The sequence below is a fragment of the Erinaceus europaeus genome, chromosome 13, assembly GCF_950295315.1.
Source record: "Erinaceus europaeus chromosome 13, mEriEur2.1, whole genome shotgun sequence".
Classification (NCBI taxonomy): domain Eukaryota; kingdom Metazoa; phylum Chordata; class Mammalia; order Eulipotyphla; family Erinaceidae; genus Erinaceus; species Erinaceus europaeus.
Window position 1 is genome coordinate 42,869,066 of NC_080174.1, and position 8,840 is coordinate 42,877,905.

General features: G+C 52.7%; 1 protein-coding gene across 8 annotated transcripts in view; it reads right to left on the reverse strand.

Moving 5' to 3' along the window:
• Positions 1–1,567, reverse strand: part of AHDC1 (AT-hook DNA binding motif containing 1) — a 73,662-nt gene extending 72,095 nt beyond the window's left edge. For 2 of the 8 annotated variants that reach the window (XM_060205648.1, XM_060205651.1), the window contains exons 1-2: positions 1,106–1,506; positions 777–871 (exon numbers count right to left, since the gene is read on the reverse strand). The gene's annotated coding sequence lies outside the window, so the exon portion shown is untranslated. Of the gene's footprint in view, positions 1–776; positions 1,081–1,105; positions 1,507–1,544 lie in introns of those variants that run through there. The other 6 variants (XM_016192291.2, XM_060205650.1, XM_007532477.3 and 3 more) reach the window with 4 other exon arrangements.
• Positions 1,568–8,840: the final 7,273 nt, after the last annotated feature.

Consider the following 8,840-nt stretch of genomic DNA (forward strand, 5'->3'; position numbering starts at 1 on the left):
ACTCAGCACCCCACCCCCTGGAGAAGAGGGGGCCGGTTCAATCAGAACCCCAGAGGAAACGCATTCATAGGTGATTATTTATTTATTTATGCAAAAGTGAGCCGACTTTGTTCACCAGGTAACTGGGCACGCGGCCCAACCCCTCCGGCCCTGGCTGCCCCCAAATCCCTCCTCCGCCCCACACCCCCTCCGGGTCATTAGGTCCCCGCCCCTCAACTCCCAGAGCACCAGCGGAACCTTGGGATTTGGGGGGTCGGAGGGGAGGGGCTCCTCCCTCCGCAGTCTCCCCCTTTCCCAGCGCCGTTCCCAAAATCCAGCCTTGTTCTCCGCTCCCACGGTCCCCCCTTGGTGCCCCCCCAACATACTCAGCAAGCTGGAGAGCAAATTGCAGTTTAAAACCCAAAGACGGAGGGAGGGGGAAGGAGGAGGGGGCGCGCAGCAGAGCTGGGCGCGCACCTCGCCCCCGAGCCAGGGGAGCCGCGGGGCGGCCAGGAAACCCGAGAACCCCCCCTCCCCGCCCCCCCTTCTCGTCCACCTCCCCCTCCCCCTTCCCGACGCTGCTTGCCAGGCTTCGAGCCGAGCCCAGCCGAGCCGCGGGCCCCGGTGGAAACAAAGACTGATCGCACCGCGGGCACCGCAGCCAAGGGGTCCGGCCGACCGGACCCCGGCGCGCAGAAGGGGCGCGGGCTCCCTCCCGGCGCGCCGCACAAAAGACCCCGGCCGGCCGGTCCCCAGCGGGGGTCTGGGGCTGGGGCTGGGGAGGAGGCGCCACTCACCGGAGTGCTGGGCTGCCGGCTCCGCGGTCCGAGCCAGGCGAGGGGCTTTGGGGGGGCGTCTGTCTTCCGGCGGCAGCAGCAACGCGGGCGCCCGGCTGCTGGGGAGAGGAGTCGTACAGGAGCCCTGAGCCGCCCGCCGCGGCTGACAGCATGGCTCGCGCCTCGGCTCACATTCTCCGCCGCCAACTCCGCTGGACACGACCCCCCGCTCCCGCGGTGGCCCCCACCTCGCCGCCCCTTCGCTCTCTCTGCGCCCTCCTCACTCCCCCCGCCGCGCACACACTCCCACAGCCCTGGACACCCCCGCCCGCAAGCCCCCGATTGCAAACCTGGGAGGGAACGCACTCCGCGTAGTCCTCCTCCTGCTCCTCCTCCTCCCTCCCGCTCGCCCGGGCTGTCTGTCTGTCTCTCTGACCCTCTCTATCTGTCGCTCTCTCTGCCTTTCTCTGCTCTCCGGGCTGGGTGGGAAAAGGAAATGAGGACAGAAAGCAGACGCTGGCTTTGGGTGGTGGTAGCTGGATTCCCTCTCTCCCTCCCCCTCCTCCCCTCCCTCCTCCTGCCTTCTGCTCTCTCCGCTGCGAGCGGGGCTGAGCGCAGCCTGGCGGGTGGCTCGCTCTGCCCGCCCGCCCGCCCGCCTGTCTGTCTGTCTGGTCTGCCTCGCTCGCTCCCTCCCTCCGTCTCTCGCCCTCGCCCTGCCTGCCTGCCTGCCTGCCTGCCTGCCTCTCCGTCTCCGCCGCCGCCGCCGCTGCCTCTGCGAGCTCGCCTTACCTTCGCCGCTCACCATCCGGAACCCCAGGGGGGAGCGCGCGCGCGGCACGCCGGGACTTGTAGTCCTGGTCCTGGCCGCTCTGCGCGCCGGGCGGGCGGGGCCAAGCCCGCAGCTCCGACGGGGCGGCCGCGAGCCGGCGGGGAGCCCCCTCCGCCGCGACCTCTTTGGCGGGGGCGTCCTCCTGTACCTGGGGGCACTGATTCTCCCCAAGGATTGGAAATGTTTGTCGTGTTCCTTGTCTCTGTGAACGTGTGTGAGTGGGGGAGGCTCTGGTTCCAACCGAGGTTTCTGGAAGCCAAGGGGTGGGGTCTGAGAATAGAGAGTTAATAGGGAACCAAGGGACTAGGCAGAGGACTCGAGGGGAGAAAGGGGACGACCGGTTCTGTGAATTTAGGATGTTCTCTTTTTCTAAAAAGGCTTTCTTTTGAGTAAAATGTGAGCGCTTATGTGTGAGATGGGGCGGGATTTGTGCTTCAGAAACCTCAAGCCTCAACAGGGGCTTCTTCCTCAGTGACCACTACATTCAAACTCAGAGCTCCGGGTTAAGTTCCTCCAACGCCTAGTTTGCAAAGAATTCCAGGGAAGGCCAGGCACCAAAGTCCTGAGTAATCCACACAGAGCTCTACCCCCCCAGTCTTGAGCTGCACTGAGCGTTTTCATTGTGTCAGGAAACAAGATTCAAATTCAACAGTTCTGAGCTCCTGCTGCGGCCTGGGGGCTGGGATCAGCACTTTCACCTACCTCCTTTACAGGTCACATCTGTTATCCAGCCCCTAGCTCCGGGCCCCCTGCCTGGCTGATCCCCACAGATGGGAATGTGCAGGCCAGGGCCCATTACCAAGGGGAGGTCGTTGGACAGCTCAAGAAGACCGGCTGCTGCCGCCATTTACTGAACACTACAGAGCCCTGGCATCCTGCAAAGAAAGACCTGCTCAAACCATCTCAAATCAATTTCATTTAGAGATGAAGGCACAGAGGCCACTCTCCCCCCAGTTAGGAAATGGTAGAGCCCAGTCCAGCTGGTTCCAAAGCTTCCAGCTTAACCTCTGGATCCTGGCAGGGAGTTGGGACTCCCCACGTTTCTAGCTGACCTTCTCTTCCCTGTGTCTGTGTCCTCTCTTGGCTCTCCAATTTGACTGATGTTATCTGAGGTGTGTAGGGCTCACAGGGGACAGCTGAATAATATACATTCAACATGCTGTCCTTAACGTCTACCAACGCCAGTCCTGATTGGCCCTGCACTAATCTTACTTTGTCTGGGTATCTGCCTTCCCTTTGCCTGGGAGGTGTCTGCTGGCTTTATCTGTCATGTCCTATGTCTGAAGTTCCGCTAACAGAGACTTTGTCCTTGGTCCACCTATTTCAGACTTCTCCTTTGACTCTATGGGATGATGGCTAGCATGTCACAAAAGCAGGTGTTGACATTAGTCAGCTGCAGCTCCCTAAACTTCCACTCTTCCCAGACCCCTTCTCTATGTCATTCTGAAACCCCTAGAGGTCCTGGTGAGGGTGAGGGTGTGTGAGGAACGGGAGAAGTCTGGGGCTCTAAACAGTATACCTATTGATATGATATGCTCAGCCAGAGAGGTCTCCATTTGGAGAAGTTTCTCCTTGCAGGCAAGGCAGGCCTTGGGTTCAAAGATCTACTCCCTGAATGGGAAGATATTAACAAAAGCAGTGGTTAAAATAGTTAGGTGTCCTCTGTAGCACCATAGCCCATATAAATGAGGTATTGGTGTCTTGCCCTAGATGGTCCTCCACAAGTAAAGACATCAGCATTGGGGAGAATGGAGGAGACCCAGCTCCTCCCACCCCCATCCCCAATACATATGCATCCTTATCCATCAGATTCTACCCCAGGGCACTAAAGGCCCTTCTCAGTCTGAAGCAAGTTTTAGGGAATGGGGTGAAATAATAGAGGGTGGATTTAGAGAAGGCCCAGGTGGCCACTGGAAAGGAAAAATGAGGTTGGTAGATCCCATGGCTCCACAAGTAAGGCGACAGAATGTAAGTAGAATTTTCCAAGCATGCCCCTCCTCAAGGGAAACTGCTTCAACTACCTTTTTTCCAAAGAAGGTGAGTGCTACTAGCCCCCAGAGTGTCTGCCCCCCCCCCCCCCGAAAACAAGCATTGCAGGGTTTCCTGTCATTTTGGAGATAAGTCTTTCTCTTGGAGACTTTCCAAAATTGTATTGGGTGAGGGTCTCTGTTAATTCAAGCAAGTCATTCTATGGGCTGCTACTGCCACCTAGTGTCTTATCTCTACATCTGCTTCGAGCGGTAACTCAGATTTTAACAGTGGAGTTGTAGTTTCCAGTCTTAGTGTCACTGTGAGCACTGGGAAAAAAAGTAGACCTAGGTTTTTGGAAGAACCTACTTCCTTCCCTTTCTGGGCTCTGTACACTACAACCACTGTGTTTCCATGTAAGCAGAGCTGGAGTGGCAAGATCCTAGGAAATACAAGTGCCGGTGTAGGAAGTTGTAGGAAACCTTGTGGAATAGAAACCAGTCAGATCTGATCTGATTCTACTTTCACATATGTGTCCTCAGCGACTCTGCGTCTCGGTATTCATATTTTATGTGTGAAATAGACATATCATCCCTTCCTCACATTATAGGCAAGACTACTGAGATTTATGCTGATTGTATGGACAGATGTCAAAGCACTCTGAAAACTGGCGAGAACATTCTAAGGGGTTATTGGATCATGACAAGGGTCTAGGCAGTGGTGGATCCAGCAGAACTCATGTTACTCTGAATTGGAAGACAGGTTCAAGTTCCCTGGTCCCCACCTGCAGAGAGGAAGCTTCACGAGTAATGAAGGAGTGCTGTGGGTGTCTCTTTTTTTCTCTCTCTCTCTGTCTCCCTTTCCTCTCTCAGTTTCTATCTGTCCTTTCAAATAAAATAAAGTGGGGGGGGGTTGGCCATCAGGAGCAGTGGGTTCATTGTACAGGCATCGAGCCCTCGTGATAACCCTGGTGGCAATTAAGAAAAGGAAAGAGTCTGGACAATAATGACAATAATTAAAAGGTCACAGCAGCCTAGAGCCAGGCTCCTGGGGCTCATGGGAAGGACAGAATGAGGCGAGCCGTGGGTAGGAACTGCACTGTCTTTCTACAGAAGTTTTCTAGCTTTTGGAGCTCCCTCAGGGGAGGTGTGGATTACTAGAGAGAGGTTCGGTCCAGTTCACAGAAGAATAAACCGAGACTGAGAGAGGTTGCTGACGTGTCTTAATCCAGGAAGCTATAGATTTAAGAATAAGACGCCTATTGGACTGGAGGATTCTAGTTGTGCTTTTCCCTTCCTCTGGGTGGAACAGCTTCTGAGTTGAGGCCCAAGAGACCACGGAAGCAGGAACTAACCCCCGCCCCCCTTTTCTGGGTTGGCTCTGCCCCCCCTCCCCCCTGCAAGTCCTCCCACATTCCTCCAGGCAACAGGAAACCCCAGCTGCAGCCCAGACTTCAAACAGCTCCTCCCTCTGGGTAGGGGTTGTGGGAGGAGAGGCCAGAGGCCAGAGGGCAAAGGTCAGCTTTGTTCCTGTGGGAGGTGGTAAGAGACCTGGGGAGACAGAGGGGGCAGGGGAGGGCCCTTGACAGCCACACTGCATGTGTGTAAATTCCTATGTCCATCAGGGTGTATGTGGTTTGCCCTATCAGCCTGTGTCCTCAGTTTCCTTTCACCCTGTGTGCCTGAGTTACGTGTCTCTGTGTGCATCAGTATATGTTTGTGTCTGTGGTGCTCAGTCTGGAATCCCACTGACATGTCCATAGATGTCACCACCTGCATCTGGTTCAAAGATCTGCTCAAAGCTATGTGTCCTCCTAGGAATGTCATCTGATGTGACTCTGTGTTCTGTCTGTGAGGACAGACATCCTCTCCCACCTTTCCCCCGCCCCCCCCCCCCCAAGCCCGGCCAGTTGGTCACCAGAGTTTCCTCCTGAAAGTGAATCGGACTTTGTTATTCCTCTGCTCAAACCCTTCTGTAACACCCCACAGCCCAAGGACTAGAATTCAAGCCCAAGTGCCTGGTCAGTAAGACCCAGGCCTGTCTCACTATCTTCCTCTTTAGCCACTGACGGCCCCCTCACATTTTACACTCCAGTCACACCTACCTAATTGTAACTCCCTCACAGTCTCATTTCCTGTCTCTGAGCTCACTTAATTCTGCCAAGTCTGGAATGCCCTTCTCTTGCTTCATTTCTGAGCCAGTTTTTCTTCTTTTTGTAAGTCTCTGGTGAAGCATCACCTCCACTGAGAATCTTTCCAGATTTTCTCCTTCCCAACTGAGTGAGAGCCCTTCCCTGGTCTTCCACCCACACATGCTACATTGCCACTTATCACCCATGTATGTCTCCTTCATTTACATCATCATTAAACTGTGCTCTCTCTGAGAAGACAAGTGGTGCTGACTCCCGTCTTGTGATGGGAAGGCTCTAAAGAAACTAGATCCTCCTGGCGTCCTAAAGAGGTGTACAGATTTGGGTGCAGTACCTAGAGTCGCCACTAGAGAGAGCGTGTACCTCATTGCAGGACCTCAGGCTGCTCTGTGATTGCTCTGTATTAGTGTGCAGTGTTAAAATAGATTTTGGGGATGGTGGTGTGTGTGTGCTCATGGCTCTACCCGAATCAGTACTAAAGCAGGATTGACTCACTACCCCACCCCAATAGGTCTTGGATCCCCAAATTTCTTCTCTCTGAATTTTCTCCACAATTCAGAAATCATACCCCATGATTCATGATACTTTTCAACCTTCTCCCAGGCCTCACCTGCACCATCTGCGCTTCCATTCACAGCCATTTACACTTGTCTGGCTTCACCTCACTCTACCAGTATCTCTGGGTCTTTGCATATGCTGTTCCCCCAGTGGGAGATGGATCTCCCCCTCTGGCTGTCTTGACAAGCAAATGTTTTTATCACATTCTCCAGAGTCCAGACTGGCCTTGTCCATAAATGTAGTCCTTTACTATTCTGCCACCTGGACAGGTCAAGCCCACAGGGAGCATCAGTGAATGTGTATAAAATTGCTTACACACTTCATTCTTTTTTCTTGAGTAAAATCCCCAGAGTGCTAACTACACACACCCTCCCTGAGCCTGAGTCTAGGTGAATGTAATGTTTGTTCATGCTGTCCCATCACATACAGGAATGTAACGTGGTAGGATACAGCAGACTTTGAAGCCACACAGACCTAAATTTAAATTCTGACTCTACCATCCAGCTGTATGACCTTGGGCAAGTGTTGGAGCCACTCAGAGTCTTTGTTTCTTCTGTTGTAGAACAGAAATCATCACACTTCTGTGCTGCTCCGTGGTGAGGCTCAAATTCAGTGATGCCTGTGAAACACCCAGCATTAGTCAATTAGGTGTCCTCCTCCCCTACCATGAACTTGGAAATAAAATTGCCCTCTGAATCTTAAGCCAGTAAAATCCATGCATCATGGAGGAGAAGAGCCAGGTGGGGGAGTGAATGAGGCGAGAGATGGTTTTGTAAACGACTGAAGAGTTTTGTGAGCAGTGGAAACCGCAATCAAGGTGACCCGCCTGTAATCTCTGAGAGGCAGGGCGAGGATGTGATTGAAATTGAGAAAACAGAGGCCTAATCAATTGCATTGTGCTCTCTCTGAAGGGAACAGAAGAATGCACAGGGAAGGGGGTGCTAGGGAGAAATCATACACTTCTTGCCCCGGTGGGGGGAGGGAAGGGAACCCACATATTCAGGCCTTCTGGGCTCAGGTGGAATTGGTCTCTACCAAAGAGCAGAGAACTGCAGACGTTCACCACCCCTCCAAGCCTTCATTTAAACTAAGTAGTACCAGCCAGAGCCCCACCGGGCAGACAAGAAAATTCTGGCCCCGGGAGTCAGGCTGTAGCGCAGCGGGTTAAGCGCAGGTGGCGCAAAGCACAAGGACCCGGTTCGAACCCCGGCTCCCCACCTGCAGGGGAGTCGCTTCACAGGCGGTGAAGCAGGTCTGCAGGTGTCTATCTTTTTCTCCTCCTCTCTGTCTTCCCCTCCTCTCTCCATTTCTCTCTGTCCTATCCAACAACGATGACAACAACAATAATAACTATAACAATAAAACAACAAGGGCAACAAAAGGGAATAAATAAATAAAATAAATGTTTAAAAAAAATTCTGGCCCCAGAAAGACTACAGAGACTTAGACACTGATTTTGGAACCAGAGGACCTGGTTCCTGCACCAGCATGTATGCCCTATGACCTGTTGGTTTCACCACACCTCCTTTTCCTTCTTAGCAAAAGGAAGATTTACTAGCTTTCTTCTCATAGGGTTCTATGAGGATTAAATGGCAACATGTACGAGCAAGATGGTTGAAGACGACTGCATAATTTGTAAATGAGACTGACAAAGAGAGCTAACATGCTCTGAGCATTCTGTTATTTCAGAGGAGGAGGGTGAGGCTTGGAGAGATCTATAACTTGTAAGAAATCACACAGGTAGCAAGTGGCAGAGACAAAATTCACTGTGGCTCTAGGGCTGATATTATCAGCAACATTGGGTCTCTAGAGTTTACATCAGGCTCTCATGAATTTGTTGACCAGAGACTGTGGCTTTCAGCTTTGGCACCTGAGAGTTTACATGTGCAGAGCTAAGGCTCTCAGCCTTGTGACTACCTCTATAAACAGTCACTTGACAGCTCTCTGTCTTATGGCTCCCATTCAGCCACCCCAGCACAGGGATGAGTAGAGGGACCCTCAATGTGCATTTGTCACCTCCTCCCCAGTCCTTTAGGTCAGTTAGCTGAGGAGTTGAGGGGTTTTCAGGGAACCTTTATTCCAGTGTCTAGAAGGTGAAGGATCCTCCAAACATCTACATCCAGGGAAGATATGACCCCAACCCCTAATGGCAGTGAGATCTGGTAGAAAGACCACAGGTCTTGGTGTGAGGCCTGGGTGCAAATCCTAGCTCTGCCACATAACATCTATGGGGCCTTGGCAGATAATGTAACCTTTGAAACTCAGTTTTGCTCACCTGTTGTTAGAGGACTAATCACAGAACCAGATTTAGGATGGGATTAAATGGAAAGATGGGTGTAAACCTAATTGGCATTTAGCAAACACTTTGAAAGTAAGTTACTGGGCAGGAGAGATAGCATAATCGTTATGCAAACAGACTTTCATGCCTGAGGCTCCTAAGTCCCAGGTTCAGTCTCCCACACCACCATAAGCCAGAGCTGAGCAGTGCTCTGGTGTTTCTGTGTGTGTGTGTGTGTGTGTGTGTGTGTGTGTGTGTGTCTGCATTTCTGCATTTCTCTCAAAAAGAAAGAAAGATAGAAAG